This window comes from Chrysemys picta, chromosome 1 (genome assembly GCF_011386835.1).
Source record: "Chrysemys picta bellii isolate R12L10 chromosome 1, ASM1138683v2, whole genome shotgun sequence".
Lineage (NCBI taxonomy): Eukaryota > Metazoa > Chordata > Testudines > Emydidae > Chrysemys > Chrysemys picta.
In genome coordinates this window covers 178,158,345-178,171,266 of record NC_088791.1, presented here as the reverse complement: position 1 = coordinate 178,171,266, position 12,922 = coordinate 178,158,345, and the positions used below count along the sequence as shown (strand labels likewise).

The 12,922-nt window shown below is 37.9% G+C and overlaps 1 protein-coding gene and 1 long non-coding RNA gene across 27 annotated transcripts in view; one reads left to right on the top strand and one right to left on the bottom strand.

The window, feature by feature from the left end:
- ROBO2 (roundabout guidance receptor 2) overlaps window positions 1-12,922 on the top strand; it is a 1,484,585-nt gene that overhangs the window by 611,229 nt on the left and 860,434 nt on the right. The gene's annotated exons all lie outside the window — the stretch shown is intronic.
- LOC135977047 (uncharacterized) overlaps window positions 1,438-12,922 on the bottom strand; it is a 31,372-nt gene continuing 19,887 nt past the window's right edge. The window contains exons 2-3 of the long non-coding RNA XR_010594368.1: window positions 7,625-7,667; window positions 1,438-5,475 (exon numbers count right to left, since the gene is read on the bottom strand). This is a non-coding gene — a long non-coding RNA (uncharacterized LOC135977047). The remainder of the gene's footprint in view (window positions 5,476-7,624; window positions 7,668-12,922) is intronic.

The following is a 12,922-nucleotide window of genomic DNA, read 5'->3' as shown; positions in this document are numbered from 1 at the left end:
ACACTGGAGTGGGGATGGAACAGGTTAGCAAGGAGGCAAAGAAGAAGGTTTTGGAGGTTCTGTTCCAGGGCATTGCCCAACACTTGCAATTTCATTGGCAGTCTTGCAATATTTGGTGTTTTTCTCAGGGCCGCCCAGAGGATTCAGGGGGCCTGGGGTCTGTGGTGGCAGGGGTCCTTCCACTCCGTGTCTTTGAGGCACTTCGGCGGTGGGTCCTGGAGCGAGTGAAGGACCTGCCGCTGAAGACCCAGAGTGGGAGAAGCCCTCACCGCCGAATTGCCACCGAAGACCCGGAGCGGAAGAAGCTCCAGGTCTTCTGCAGTGGCTCTTTCACTCGCTCCGGGTGTGTTCAGCAGCACTGACGGGCCTGCCGCCAAAGACCCGCTGAAAACTCTTGTGGGGGCCCCTCCGGGGCCCGGGGCCTGGGGCAAATTGCCCCACTTACCTCCCTTCTGGGTGGCCCTGTTTTTTCTTTAAGCCCCAATTCTCAGATTCATGTGATTGCATGAGAATCTCAGCTTTCTTACATGTTTCTATCCCTCATATTTGTTTGAATATGTGACCGGAGTGCATACTCCAGTCTCCTAAACCAGAAGGCAAATAGGGCAGAATCTAGATAGATCATTATATATTTTTAATTTCATGGTTTTTTTCTGGGGACCGACTCATTGTTTTTGAAGGTTTAGGGTTGGTAATGCTGTGTACAAGATGTATTGGGTTGTGCATAGAGGTCAGGACACCAGAGTACACAGAGCAGTGCTTCAGCAAGGCGGACAGTAGTGCTGCTATACATAACTATAGACTTGAATAGCTGACAGGGGAAAGCAGCTGGAGGTGGAGTGGGAAGGCAACATCTCCAACTCCCTACCCACAGCAAACGGCCTGGGTTGAATACATATTTAAATTTATAAAGTGCTCTAGGATCCTTGGAGATGAAAGGTGCTATATAAATGCTTGCTGTTATTTGTCATTAACAACTGTCTCTGATGTTATCTGTTCACTCCGTTTAATTTCAAATAATCTGAGGACTTTGGCTGGACTCACAGTACAGCATAGAGTCAACCATTCCCCACTTCTCGCCCTCCTCAAAATAAACCCTTGATATTCACAATCTGTACCTTATTCAGAATAATCTAGTGGCAGAAAATACCAGGGCTATCTGCAAATGTTATATGTGCACTCAATACAAAGATTCAGATAAATGTCTTAGCCATCGGCTGTTTACTGAGAGCCATAAATATTGGAGATTACAATATCATTAGCTATTGATATTAAAAATGATGTTGTCGATGAGTATGTGCATGCTGCTGTGAAACTTTATTTTACTGGGAAAGTTTTCTTTTCTAAGACACTATATAAAAGCAGAAAAAACTCCTTAATAAATGTCGCTGAATGGGGCTACAGTGAAATTGCTCAATCAGGGCAAACTGCAAAGAATGATGATCCCCAAAACTGGTGTTTATTCTAATAATTAGATTCACCAACCCGGCAACAAAACAGCTTCTACAATACCTTACTGGTTACCCAGAAGACAAAAACACAGCTCCCTCCTTAAAGCAACCCAGCCTTGGACTCCCACCCAGACAGCCAGGACAAATATGAGGAGGCTTACTGAAAGTCTTGTTCATCATAAAGTTCTACCAATCCCAAGAGATCAGATACATTATCCACCAGGTCAGTAAATATTTCAGATCTTACCCTAATACATTCTTACAGCCAATTCTTACTAACTAACTAAGATTTAAAAAAAAATGAGAGAGTATTATGGTTAAAAGATCATTATACATACAGATATGAATAGAGTTCTTAGGTCAGTTTTTTTAATAGAGATGGGGGAGCTGCTGAGTTGCAAAAAGTTATTTCCAGAATCAGTTCTTCAGGTTATAGTACAAATACGCAGTCCATATATAGATATTGTACAAATTCTTCCATAAGAAGTAGCAAGGTAATTGAGACTGGCACTGGAGACCTGTCTTGCGACTCAAGCGTCCCCTGACCAAGTTTAAGCAGATCTGAGATGACAGTATCAGGTCCTAGAGTTCTTTTATAGATTTCTGGCAGGCTATTATAACCTCTTGACAGCATGACTATACAACAGGCATTCCTTGAATGAAGAATAGGTAATGCATTGTGGCTTTGAAGTAAAACCGCCTATTTCTTATGTATACACAGGTAATTAGTTGCATTCATCAGCATAAGGTAATTACCCATTAAGCAGTTCATAGACCATTTAGTACAAACCTGAAAGAGAAATATAGACAATGATATTATTACATCCAATTTTCCTCTAAAGGTTAATGTTCCCTTTTGATCTCTGAATCAATAGAATATAGTAACAGACAAGAACTGGCAGGTTACATTTTTCATATCTAACAAGATATAGATAAACACCAACAAATACAATCACTATCTTCGTCTAATTCTTTAACAATACAAGTCTACATTTCAAAGCTCTCATCTATCTAACATGGCTTTCTTAGCTATTTATAAGGAATGACCTTAATTACCATTTGCATACTTTACTAATATGTCTTTAAAGATTGAATTTGGGTCATTTAGCCTTCTAGTTGCTTAACCCTTTTCTAGCTCAGTGTCACAATAAGGAAGAACAGGAGCTTAGAGCTAGTTCATAGAGCATCACATTTTGTGTTAGTCTTGCTCAGCTAAGCAAGAGTGAAAGGATTTGCAAACCGCTACTGCAAGAGCAAAGAAAGGGTCAGGATCATGACTTTGTCCCACCTCTGCATTGCCCTGCAAGGTGAGGCTAGTGGGTTTGGTTGATACAAAGTGCACATATGTGTATATTTCCCATGTGCAGGAAGCAGCACCAGAGGTGTGTATATCTCAGGCAAGCTCTATTAGTGCACCTCCAGGGAAGGGGTGGCTCTGCACTGCTCCCTAGCCAGAGCTGCTGCTTCGAATGGTGTCCCTAATGGGGCTCCACTCTAAGGCCTGGGCTACACTAGCTTGGAGGTTCGAACTAAGATACGCAACTTCAGCTATCCTATTTGCGTAGCTGAAGTCGAAGTATCTTAGTTTGACTTACCTGGCCGTCCTCACGGCGGAGAGTCGACCGCCACGGCTCCCCCATCGACTCCCCTTACTCCTCCTGCCCAGGTGGAGTACGGGCGTTGATTCGGGGATCGATTTATCGCATCTAGACAAGATGCAATAAATCAATCCCCCGATCTGGCAGGTAGGATAGACGTACCCTAAGTGTCTTTACAGACCTGAGCCAAAGATCGGAGATTTTTTGGTAGCAGTATCTATTTGGGCCACACATGACCTCTCCCTGTCTCACCACAATTTAGTCAGATGAGGATTGGGTTTTGGCTATTGTTGGGGTTTAAGGCTGATTCAAGCCTAGGTTTTGTTTGATTTGGATTCAATGGCACCGACATCCTGAAAAATGTTCTTGGTATAAAATTTTATGAGATCAGCTTTTCTTGCAAGTTTTCTGCTATCATGGATGTTGAAAAGGAGTCCCTTGACCTGGAACAAAAATAGTAGAGTCTGGATCATATCTGGGGATTCAAAGGAGATGAACATCCCCATTTGGCCTTTCCCCAAGACACAGTACATTGTATGAATAGCAGGAGTAAATAGCAGGAATCTCCATGCCATGGTAAATTATGTAAATTGGTGGTGGTGCACAGCAGTGAAATAGTCAATAAAGAGAAACTCTAAAGAACTCCTTGTTCTGGAGAGATCCAGTAATTACATGAGACATCTGTGACAGTAACATTAAAATGATTTGTCAAAACATCAAAATATAGAAGGCTCCAATTAACTGGAACAATAATTTACTCTGCATCTGACAAGCAACTTGGAAAAAGAAGCCAGTACACAAATATGTTCAGAAACATATTACAAAAAAAATGTCCCCATCTATAGTGCCTATGTTATAATAGTCAGATCCTTTGCTTATTTGATATGATCATTTAGGAAATCAGTTCTGATGACAAGTATATGCAGGTACTTATCAGGTAAAGCATCTCAATCCCGAGCTTCAACAAATAAAACTTCATTTGAAAATAAGGGAGCCGATCATAAATACAGCTAGCGGTTATTGTGGCTTTGAAGCTGCACCCGCTCCCCCCAAGTCCAGGGGAAAGAAACTTGAACAGGTAGACAATGTTGGCAAAATGATATGATTTGAATCTCAAAGACAAGATGTATTAATTCCAACTCAGGTATTTCAATGATTGCACAGAAATAATGTTGCAGGATGTCTTCCTATTCTTGTCCGTCTTCTTTTTGCAAATGCCAGGTGCAGGTCATAAACTAGTAATTACTAGTATTAAAACGAATTTTAGTTTACAGAAAATAGGCTATTTGAATTCAAAATGTAGATGGGAAGAGACAATATTGACAATTGTAAAGATTACATATGTGCTGTTCTCTTGCCCTGTAGTGTTCATGGATTTTAAACTCTAACTGCTGTAAAATGTATAATTATAAAAAGTATCTGGACCAGCTTCTGATTCATGTATAAAGTAAATTGTTCACTAGCTGCCATAGAGGGCCAGATTTTGCCATTTTTATTCACAATTAGTGTACGATTGGTGGTATAAAATACTACTTAACCTGATTAAGGGTGGCAGAATCTGGCCCAAAGTAAGCTGTGTTATATGATAAGTAGATTTGGTAGCATTTCCTGTAGTTAAGGTGCCCTGACACTTCTCATGATAAGACCTGAAGACTTTGCCAAACTTTAAAAGTTCAGGCTAAAATTTCCCATGCTGGGTATCTGCATCAGATTTTTTTTTTTTAAGTTTCTAGAAAAAAATGGGTCAGCCTTTTCTAAAACAAGGTTAGGGAAAAATATATATTTTGCCCAGGTTAACTCTTTTTTACAGCTGTTTCTATAAGAATCTCTATTTCCCCCATGCTTTGGAACAAGGGCTTGAAATATGGCAGAGGGAGGGTGATGTCCTTGTCTCACAGATATGCCTTTTGATGTTCCCATGAAAAAACATCTGCATCTGACCAAATTTTAAGACTTTGAAAAATGTCAATTCACATATACTCAGTAGAAACTTGTTATTCATTTTGGCAGCTAAATTCTGAAGATTCCATCTGTGGTGAGTATACTTCAGCCCTGAGCTCCAGAGGCTAAGTGCTGCTCCAGCAGCTGTGGGCCAGATTCAAATGTAGAGGGGGCAAGGGCTAGATCTGGGGGGTAGCGAGGGAGTAAATTGTGATGGGGATACTGGGAATCAGAGCTGGAGGAGGTGGGACCAGTGGCAGAGAGATACAAGAAGCCAGTTGTGGAGGGGGAGAGACTGGATACTAGCGGGAAAAACTGAGATCAGAATCTCAAAAGGGGAGCGAGACTGGGACTGGCCTGAGGAGCCCAAGAGTTGAGGGAGACCAAGTAGGACTGGCTGGGTAAGGAAACTACCTCCTACATCAGACAACAATGATTCATTCCCAGAGCAGCATCCATCCTGTGCACTGAATGAGGCAGGGATCCTGTGGAAAAATAAAATGGAATTGTGTTAATAAAGATTGTATCATAATGCATAATTGAAAGGTGCCCTATTAAGGTCTCATAGGCAACTTTAATTCCGGCATTTCCTAACTTCTGAGTGCGTGATTTGGCAACCATAATGTTCTTTTAATGCCATTTTTAATGTGTGTAATATATGACAGCCAATAAAGAACAGTAATGTCTTAGGCTTCAGTTCTGCAAGTTTCAATATGTGGGCAGATTGCTGCACTGCATGGAATCCCATTGACCTCATTTAGGCTTCATGTTGGCACAGCATTCCATGAACATGTTGTCAGTTGAAGGATTGGAACCTTATTTTCCACTTTCAAGTTGTCCTTTTGGTCCGATGACAAGGCAAATAAATATAAACCACTGTAGCTGAATACCATATTCAGATTTGATTGTAAACATCTATTTTATCTTTCTATGATAGAGAATCGTGATTTTTTTCTTCCAACTACTATTGGCTAATCTTTAATGAATGTTTAAAAGTTTTCTCTAATTTCCTATGACATTCAGACTTGCCTTTGTCTCTTTCAGCTCTTCTGCAGCATTTTTTCATTCCTCATATTCCATAAAGCTCCTAGACTTGTGTGAAAAGACTCATCAAACGTAATGCAATTTGTCTTTCATCTTACTGTTCCCCATTACTCATAAGTGATGCATGCAGGCAAGTTTTGATCGCTTTCTCTTTAATATTTCTTATTTTTATGATGCACAGAGCTATGTGATAGACTCAAAGTCATCATTATGATACATTTATCTGCATTGAACTGTCTTTGCCATCTATTAATCTTTTAAATGTTCAGAGTCTTTCTGTATCTGATTATAGACTTCTCCATTATTTACTGTTAAATATCCTCTTTATTTGATTAGTACCGCTCTTATCCTGTTTTTGCTACCATCTATCTTTTTATCTTTTGAGCCACATCTTTGGGTATTCCTTGACTCTCATAGTTGAGTCACTGGCATTAACTTTAAATAGAAAACTTTTACTTTAAAAACACCAGCTGAAGTTTATCGCATTAGAAATTGTCCAGCTCTTTTTATTGCCAATCAGGATCACAAGAATAGATGCTAATATTAAATTCCATCCTGCTGACAATCCATCAAGATCAGCTTTTTATCTTTCTAGAGGGATTTATTTGGGGACAAGTAATTTCTCAGAAATACCTTTGGAGGTGTATTATCCAAGAAAATGTTCAGTTAAGTTTGGCAACTTATTTGTATATTTCACCATCAAACAAGAATGTCAAGCTAGTGGAAATGTTTATTGCACTGACAGCCCTAACAGCTGCAGTTGGGTTGGGTAATTTGTTTAGATACTAAAACCCAAAGCCAAAACTGGTTGCTTAAAATTAGGCTCTTAAATCCATATTTATGTATCCCAGTAAATGAGGCTTGATGTTTTTCTGAGACTTCTCATGGCTAAAACAAAGAACTGAAAATTATCAATCAAAGCAGCTATGACTTTGCAACAAAGGTGAGTCAGCGTTACTGTTAATGTTATCTACCTAAAATACTTTAAGATTTAATTAGGGCTCAGATCAAGGTGGGGAATTCTAAGGGAGGAATCTTAAGCAAAAGCCTGTAGCTCAGGATGTCTAATGTATATGCAAGCCAAGGTTAGAGGTAACCTGCAAACCTGGAAGTGGGGATGTGGTTTAATACTATGTCTCTGATAAGGGAAATAAGTAGAAGGAGCCAGCTGTTACAATATTGCTTGCCGCTAACCAATGACCAACTTCTGTGGTAGAAATCTGTCTGCACTTCATATTCTTAGCAGTAATGCCCCCAAAGTGGAATGTGCCTGGGATCAAGAAATGGAAATAGAGGCTCCCCAAAAAGATGAATGACAGGTCTGTCAGTGATGTCATTACATTAGCAACTATCTTGGGAATATGAATCTACCTTTGCTGCCTTCTCCAATTTCAACAGTTGTCAAAGTTGCCTTTTCAAATGTAAATTTCTTTTCCCCTCCATTTGCCTACCAAAAACCAACAAGTGTTCTAATAATGAATTAAACACTGGCCATGAATTCCTACCTACTGTCATTGTTTGACTATCTTATACAGTAGTGTCCCAGAGTTACAAACACCAGAGTTTCGAAGTGACTGGTCAACCACACACCTCATTTCGAACTGGAAGTACACAGTCAGGCAGCAGCAGAGACCTTAAAAAAAAAAAAAGGCAAATAGAGTACAGTACTGTGTTAAGCATAAACTACGAAAATATAAAGTGAACATTTTTTTTTAAATTGACAAAGTAAGGAAACTGTTTCTTGCTTGTTTGATTTAAATTAAGAAGGTTAAAACTTTTGAAAGAACAACCATAACGTTTTGTTCAGAGTTACGAATATTTCAGAGTTATAAACAACCTCCATTCCTTATAACTCTGAGGTTCTACTGTACTTGACATAATGCCACACTGGATGATAAATGCACTCAAGTGTAAATGGAGTCACAGAACCTCTTCATTGGGATAGATAACTATGGCTGTTAACCATGGCAGGATTTAAAATGCAGTGCCAACAATCTTAGTGTGGTGACTTAATTTCTCCAAAGGGAGCCTTGCTGTTTATGCTTGCACAGATTCACATTGGCTTCAAAGGGACCTCACTGCTGGATCAGGTCCTTAAATTAATTTGGGAATATAGGAACTGACTTAATGCCCATTGAAACCAATGGAAAGATCCCCTTCAAGTTCAGTGGGTATGAATCAACACCAGAGATACCAGGTAAACTATGGCTTTTCTGATACTCCATGACATTTCAGCCAGAAACTAGTAACTGCACTGGCCTATTTTATGCCGTAGTTCATTTTAGTAAGTAGCAAATTGACTGGCACTAGTCACAGTTCATTATTCTATACACAATTTTGGGATACAAATGTATATCCTCTGGGGGTAGATTGTCAGCTGGTGTAAATTGTCATAGTTCCACTGAAGCCAATGGCGTTATGACAATGTACGCCTGCTGAGAAGATATAGGAGCAAACATTCAAACACAGAAATAAATATTTTTATTTTCCCAGCTCTCCCTGGTACCCCAATTGCTGCTAACTTCCCTTATAACAGAGAAATGTGTTTAAAGAAGAAACTATATCATCAGGAGATTTAGATGAATAATTTTCATTGAATGTTATAATGTTTTTAAAATAACTTATTTGACAATTGTTTTATCATTATTCACCAAGCTTCATAGTGATTTATTTTTCACAATATCTTAATTGAATAAATTACTTGATGAATTTTGCCAAGTGTTTTTAATACAAAACCAGACAAATAATTTTCTATTAGTCACTTTGCTCTAATCATGTTGAAAGTTGTGCTGTCAGGATTATGAACATGGTAGCCAGGCACAATGGTTCCTGACACAATGCCTAGATGAATATACCGCAAATGTCCTTGTGCCTCAGTCATCTAATTAACACAGTCCCCAGGTCAGAAGATGATTATTTACCAAGTGACAATTTAGCAGGCTAGAAATACTTGTTTGTACTAAAACTAGAACAGGAGTCCTTCTGCTTAATTTTTAAGGGATAAACAATGCTCTTAAACTCATGTCTGATGACTTACCTATACTGTAGATGCTTTGTCTCTGTTGAAAAAACAGTGTTCTATAATGTCAGATGTTTCATCATGCACTGTGCGTTGTTGCATTATGCGAATGGGTTGGGTTTTTTTTGCCATAAAGGCCGCACAAATATGCCTAATGTTTATTGTACAGTACATATATTAACCAAAGTAGCCTTGAAGAAAATATGTTTAGAGAACAGAATGAGCCAAAATCATCAGGAATGAACATTCATGGAAAACTGGGGAAGAGGGAAAAAAAGCTGATATGCTAGTAAACATGACCAAATCATGTATCAATTTACAAATCATATATATAAATCTTTAAAACAAGTACTTTTATTAGGAGAAAAACTTGTAGTATTTTTAAAGAAAACAATCTCAAATACAATGTATTCTGGTGACCTACTTTAAAAAAAATTATTCTACATTTCTCTCTTGCTACTCTGTTTAGGACTGCAATAGTAAAGCATGCTAGTGCTGTTGAGGTGGGTGCAGGGAGAAACCGAGGCTGACCTATTTATTGGATTCCACAGAGAGTCTTAGGCATTTTGCATGATCTAGGTCCAAATACTTTGAAATTCTGCGTGTTTAATGTAAATCCAGATTATGTACTATAAATATTTGGGGGAAGGGGGAAATGGAAAATCCAAGCCTGCAATCCAGATTTTTGTTGATGTATAGGATCAGGGCATTGACAGAATTATGCACACACAATATCACACACGAATATTTATTGCTGTGTGTTTCATCCATATAAGTTAGTGTGTCTTACATGCAAAAAGGAGTGAAGAGACTGAACAAAGGAGAGTAAACATAAAAGTCTTACTACAGATTAAAATATAGTGTGGGAAGTGGCAGCATTGTCTTCATTCATCTCCGAGGTGCATTAATAAGGTTAAGGGATTGATACATATTAATGATAAAATAGAGTACATTTCCATTGTTACACTGTATAATTCCATGTTTTAATGGCATACATTTTGTTCATCATGAGATAAGTATGTATAAAAGGTATATCAAAGATGGCTTTTGCAACAGCTTTCAAAGCTTAATACTTCAATTTTTAAATCATAAAGGATTTTTAAATCTTCTGGAAAGATACTGGAAAACCAAGATAGAAGGCTTTTATGTAACTCCCTATGGGATGGGGCGCGGGGAGAATTTGCTCCAATATTCAGTTTAGATATTTAAATATTTTTGAGACTAGTTTGTATTTTGTGTCTGATTTTCATAAATATTAAGCTATTTCATTCACTTTAATATAAGATACACCTTGAAACTATAATACAGTGGAAATGATTAAATTATGTGATTTATAAATATGTTCTATAGCCATTCATACAGTAGTTGGAATGTATTGTACTTTCAATTATGCTTGAACGGTTTTAATACATAATAGCTCTATTACTTTTAGAAATAAGTATACATTATATAGAAATAGAAATAATTTTATAATAGTGAAGCTATTTAGTGAGCTTTGATCTTGAGAGATTGTCATTTACATTCAGTATACAGTGATCAATGCATATTCCCAGAAGAAATAAGAAAACAAAAATAAATGCATACTCCTCACAGAAGAAAGTAACAGTTTATTTTAACTGGTTTATTGCATCCAAATGCTAGTTTAGACATTAAAATTTAGCCTCTGAACAACCTCTGAAAGCATTACAGTATTTTCACTAGTATTTGCAGCCAATAAGGTGATGTTATATTGCCAAACTGTGGCAGCTGAGGTTTAATGTAGCCAGACTGTTTTGACTAACATAAGAGGAATAAACCACAGAAATCACAATTGTAATCTAGTATGTTTGCTTTATTGTGTTTTTTTTCTTTCATGCCAAGTACAGTCTGTAATCAGTGTTTATTTTTCTAAAATTGCAGTTAGTTGATGTTCATGTCTATAGTATCAATATACAAATGCTGGTACAACCCTGGGCCTTGCCTGTGCAGTCAATTGGAGGAGCAAAGCTCAGCTGCCCCACGTAGCTCGCTAAAGTAATTGAGGAGCCAGATGGGTGCAAAGTTCTGGCAATCGTATTAAGTTTATTGCAAGGTCAGGGCCCCAGTAAGTTTACTTGGAGGATTACAGTATCATGCAACAGCGACCACTCTCTTTTTAATGTCATTTACTAGTGCTGCTTTATAATTGTACCTATCACTGCTATAATTGGGAATCTGTTAATTTTAAACCCACAGTTTCTAGACTTATTAGCTACAATGGGAAAATTCTAGGATGAAACTCTAAATGCTGCAGTATATTTTTCTCACTATTTTCCCCTAAAACCTTTTTGATTAAGTTTGAAGTAATAATTCATAAGCATAAGCGCATCAGTTGGAGACATTTTGTTCTTCTGTTAGAAGAGGGGAAAAATCCATACCAAACTTAATGCTCAGGTTTTGAAATAAAAAAAAAAAACTTTAAAATTTTCTGGCAGTCTAACTAGGGTAAATTTGAATATAAAGCTGTTTACAACAAGGCTGTTGTAAACTGACAATCTTTAAAATTTCAACAGGTGTTTGTGTGTGTGGGGGGGGTGTAATACAAAATGTATACAGTGGTCTCATTTAACATTTGTTCAGTTGTCGGTGATATTACTGGTTCCACTTCCCCCTGTAAAGTTTAAAGAATCTCTCTCCAAACCTATGGAACCTTTCAAATGGAACAAAACTGAAGTGCTTCCACAAGCTGGGAATTGTTTGTATTTGTGGTTACAATGATATTTAAATGGCCTTCACACTTAACGGGAGGCCAGTTGGTATTGACCTGTCTTATGCAAAGGTATTCACTGTCCTATTGGCTCTTTCAGATTATTCAAAGGTGTCCACATCACAAAAAGGGCACTTTGCACCCTTACTGATCATCTCTGTCCAAAAGCTAATCTCAGTTTGGAAACTGACTGTACTCTAATGACTGCAGATTGTCCCTATCATTTAAGGTTGAGAAGCATGAACTGGACAATGTTAGGAAGCTTGGACTGCATCTGCCTTCTACTTAGGGTGAACAGATGTCCCAATTTTATAGGGGCAGTCCCGATATTTGGGTTTTTTTCTTATATAGGCTCCTATTACCCCCCACCCTCTGTCCCGATTTTTCACACTTGCTGTCTGGTCACCCTACTTCTATTGCATGTGTTCTGTGTAGTAGGTATAGGCACACACTGCAATATTCAAACTTGGATCCAGACCCATCCAAAATTCAGTCAGTGCTTGGATCGAGGGTTTTGGTTCAGGTCTACTTCTGGTTGTATGAACAAGTAGAGAAATAGTTTTGTTGGTATTAAACTGCATTTTCACCAGCAATGGTTCACTTTACAATTGTTTAGTTTTTACAATTGTTTAGTAGTTGTGGAATTAGGCTAAGGATAAATTTTGTACATACAGTCTGAAAGTTAATAAATAATTTTAGACACTCTGTCACTCCAGGTCCCATCTTCAATTATATGACTGTGGATATTTATGGCATACATATTCTAGCTGTGATAAAATAATCTTTCTCCCTTTAATCTTTTAAAGATTTAGGGTGTTATTTACAATTTAGGGTAATATTCAGTATAAGAACTCAATCCTTTGTGTTTTACAGTTGTATCCTATGCAACAGTATCTTCTAGACAGTAAATGGTCATCTAAAATCTGTGAGGCAGAAACAAGTAGTCATATTTCACAGTTACTGCCCACTCTATCCTTGCTTTATGTGCCTGTATGTACCAACTTATTGGAAATGAATAGGCTCCTGAATGATGCTTAGGGAAAACTGTCCAGTGATTTATCTAATTCACATCAAGTGTTTTTATAGTTGTAATTAAGACCACTATTCATATTACATGGAATAGTTTACTAGCTGAAACCTGGGC